The 2,383-nt window shown below is 49.3% G+C and overlaps 1 protein-coding gene across 1 annotated transcript in view; it reads right to left on the reverse strand.

Annotated features, from left to right (window-relative positions):
- Nucleotides 1–1,584: 1,584 nt before the first annotated feature.
- mindy3 (MINDY lysine 48 deubiquitinase 3) overlaps nucleotides 1,585–2,383 on the reverse strand; it is a 19,318-nt gene continuing 18,519 nt past the window's right edge. The window contains exon 16 of the mRNA XM_076015994.1: nucleotides 1,585–2,383. This exon is cut by the window's right edge and continues 209 nt beyond it. The gene's annotated coding sequence lies outside the window, so the exon portion shown is untranslated.

Below are 2,383 nucleotides of genomic sequence, written 5' to 3' on the forward strand. Positions count from 1 at the left end.
CAGCGGAAGCCTCAGAGGAGCCGCGCTTCTTTCTGGCTGGGAACAAAACCCCGTCATGAAAACAGAAAAGAAGAGAAAAAGAAAAGGAGCAGCGGGTGAACGGCCGAAAGAACGACTTTTTCTTGCGCGCGCACGTTCAGAAGAATACAGATCAGAATCAGCTGGCATCACTTCTTTTCCTCCCTTTGTTGAAATCAAGGCGACGCTTCATCAAGTGCTGACTGTTGATGTTCGGCTCCTCATCCACTGGAGCTGCTGTGTGTTCTCAGGCACAGAAAACCTGATCAGAACCAGCTGAGGAGGTGACCTGGAGAAACCCAACTGGGCGAAACTCAGTTCACCAATTGACAGAAACCCTCGTTGGCCGGTCAGCCAAACCCAACCAGAGCTGAGAAAGCTCCTGTTCTCCACTTCCCTTCAGGAAGTCAGCGCACCTGGCTTTGGAAATCGTTGTGTGACGTCATCCGGGGCTCGCTGATACCTCTTCCAGGTTGATGTCAAACCCCCCAGCCGGCGAATTACCAGCACACTGAGTCCAACTTTGTTTTTGTCTGCTTCTGAACACGAGGACGGCAAAGTGTGCAAGATGTCAACATTTTTATTGCAGCAGGCTGTAAACAGAGGGCTAACTATAGTGCATCTTGAATCATGAGTCATCTCTAAATGTCTCTAAAATGCACAGAGTCATCTGAAGACACTCAGCTGGAGTCTGGGATCAACATTTGAGAGAACATGGAACCTTTACGATATTTTCCTTTGCTCAACTTACTTTAAGTCAGACGACTGAAAGGAAACATCTCCGAGTTTCTTTATCATTTATTCATTGCGGCCCACTGTTTGCCCCCCCCCCAAACCCCCAACCTCGATGCTTCTTCTGCAAGTGTTTGAGAGAGAACAGAGGTCTGGTCTTTGTCACTGTGCTCTGAATCAATCTTATGTGACCAAAAGCAGAAAGAAGAGAGTCTCCAAAACCAGAGCCTATAGGAGAGACTCCTGCTCCCTGTTGCTCACTCACATGCAGCAAAGTTGAAATGCGCTCCGTCTGCCAAACTTTCAGACGAGTGCTTCTTTTATTTCCTGCACTCGGTGCCCTGGGTCAGAGGTTCTTCATAAACTCCTGCAGATTCTTGTGTCAGATACAAGCCTGCATCTGCTTTCCGGGAGATGAGATCCATTGGACACACACACAAAATACATAAGCGGCTAATATTACAGAGCAACATCTGGCCAGACGCAAAACCCGTTTCAGGGAGTCTGCACAAACAGGCGAACAAAGCCGTCAGAGAGTCCTGAGGAGAGAGCGCCAGAAGTCTGGAGGGGTTCTGTTTAGTTCTGTAGGCACCGTGACGGCGACAACGTGGAAACACCACTTTCATGTCTCGTCTGAAAATTTATAAGCTACTTTTGTCATTTCAGAGCATCCCGGTGATTTAACGACCGCGGAGTCCCTGGGGACAAAATGCAGCCGTCGGTGAGAGAGGTCCAGCTGAGGACACACACACACACACACACACACACACACACACACACACACACACACACACACACACACACACACACACACAATAAATCCCATTGTAATGCTTCCAAAACAGCAGAGAAAAAAATGGTTTATTCCAGAACCTTTTAGTGTGTTAATAAATACATGAGCACTTGGGTAGCCATCCGTGTGCGGCGCCTGAGGAGCGACACACACACACATACACACACACACACACACACACACAAATGGACCGTGACACCAAGACAGTCTTGGGTGAAATCTTGTTGTTGGGACGTCCGGCTGTCCGTGTCGGGAGGTCGGTCCCTTTACATTGTAAACACACACTCACACACACACACAGCCGTGTGGGTGTGACTATGTGCATGCACATGCACTCATGCGTGTGTGTGTGTGTGTGTGTGTGTGTGTGTGTGTGTGTGTGTGTGTCTTCGTACGTGAAAGGCTTTGGTAGGTTTTTCTTTAAAAAAACTAAAGGAAAACAGTCCAGTCGCTGGATGAACAGCGGTGTTTCATGGCTGTGCGCTGTCACTCAAAGGCCGATGAATTTTTTTGTGTTTTTATTTTCTCACTGTGTGACTGCAGCAAGAGGTCGACATCCTGTGCGTCAATCACACGCCACGGTGAAGGGATGGAAAGCATGAATTCTAGGCTGCGCTTGCGTTGAAAAGCAGTGAAAATGCATCGTTTCCACCGGACTCATGTTGAAAGAGGCGGAGCCAGACGTCTGCTGGGGTGTGTGAGTGGATGAGGGAGGCGTGGCGGCCTTTTCATTGGTCCGCTCTGGGCGGTGCACTTGTGGTCTCGGCTTCTCATTCATGTGCGGCTCAGTGGCTGTGGTTGTGACCAGCGTGCAGAGGGAACACCAGAGAGGTGTGTGTG

Source organism: Nelusetta ayraudi, unplaced genomic scaffold (genome assembly GCF_046127955.1).
Source record: "Nelusetta ayraudi isolate G7.1 ecotype Tasmania unplaced genomic scaffold, CSIRO-AGI_Nayr_v1 ptg000206l, whole genome shotgun sequence".
NCBI classification, from domain to species: domain Eukaryota; kingdom Metazoa; phylum Chordata; class Actinopteri; order Tetraodontiformes; family Monacanthidae; genus Nelusetta; species Nelusetta ayraudi.